Genomic DNA, 1,218 nt, shown 5'->3' on the forward strand with positions numbered 1-1,218 from the left:
GCTGCGCCACCAGGGAGGGCCCTCATCTATGTTTTTTTAATGGCATCTGATCTTATACCAAGTCTTTAATATATTTTGAATTAACTGTGTGTGGCTTGAGTGTGACCTTAACTTCCTTTGTTGGCATGTGGTTGTCCAATTTTCACAAAGCAATTGTTGAATAGAATTTCTTTTCTATGTTATATGTTCTTAACTCCCTCGTCATGAATTAACTGTCCACACTGATGTGAGTTTTTTCCTGGGATCGCAATTCTATTCCATGAACTTGTTTGTCTACTTTTATTTCAATAGCATACAGGTTTGTTTACTATTGCTTTTTAGAATAATTAAAGACTGGGCGCATAGTACCTCTTCATGCTATACAGATTTTAGTCATGTTTGTTCTAATCCCTTGAAAAGGATCATGAGTTTTGATAGGGGTTACATTAAGTCTGTTTATTGCTCTGATTTAAGGTGATCCTTTTAACAATGTTGATTCTTTTAATCTGTGAGCAAATAAAGGCTTTCCATCTTTTTCTTTCTTTTCTTTTCTTTTTTTTTTAAGAACGTCCTCTGGTTTTTGTTAGATAGGGCTCTCTCCACCTTTATTAAAGTTATTCCTAGGTACTTTACTCTTTTTGATGCAATTATAAATGGGATTGTTTTCTTTATTGATATCTCTTCCAACTGTTGTTTGCATAAAGGCATGCAGCAAACTTCTGTGTATTGGTTTACATTGTAGCCTGCCACTTCACCGAGCTGTTAATATGTTTCTTTTTTAGTGGAGTCTTTAGGATTTTCTGTGAGTATTGTCATGTCATCTGATAGTCATCAAGCAGTGATAGTTTTACTTCTTTTCCAATTTGATTTCCTTTAATCCTGTCTCTTGCCTAATTGCATTAGCTAGGACTTCAATACTTTGTTGACTATAGAGTTAAAATAAGCGCGTCTTGTACCTGATCTTAGAGAGAAAGTTTTCAGCTTACTCTCTTCGATGTTAGCTGCGAGTTTGTCATGCCTGGCCTTTGTTATGTTGAGGTATGTTCCTTCTAGGCCCTTTTTAAAAAGAGATTTTAAAGTCATACATGGACGTTGAAGCTTGTCAAATGCTTTCTCTGCATCTCTTGAGATGATCACATGGTAGTTGTAATTCCTTTGTTTTTGATGTGGTGAATGACATTAATTGATGTTTATGTTGAACCATCCCTGGGCATATTACCGTTTCCTCACTACATAATT

The 1,218-nt window shown here is 35.3% G+C and overlaps 1 protein-coding gene across 1 annotated transcript in view; it reads left to right on the plus strand.

The window, feature by feature from the left end:
* Positions 1-1,218, plus strand: part of SPAG17 (sperm associated antigen 17) — a 128,538-nt gene that overhangs the window by 98,784 nt on the left and 28,536 nt on the right. The gene's annotated exons all lie outside the window — the stretch shown is intronic.

This window comes from Condylura cristata, unplaced genomic scaffold, assembly GCF_000260355.1.
Source record: "Condylura cristata isolate star-nosed mole 26May11 unplaced genomic scaffold, ConCri1.0 scaffold00026, whole genome shotgun sequence".
Taxonomy (NCBI): domain Eukaryota; kingdom Metazoa; phylum Chordata; class Mammalia; order Eulipotyphla; family Talpidae; genus Condylura; species Condylura cristata.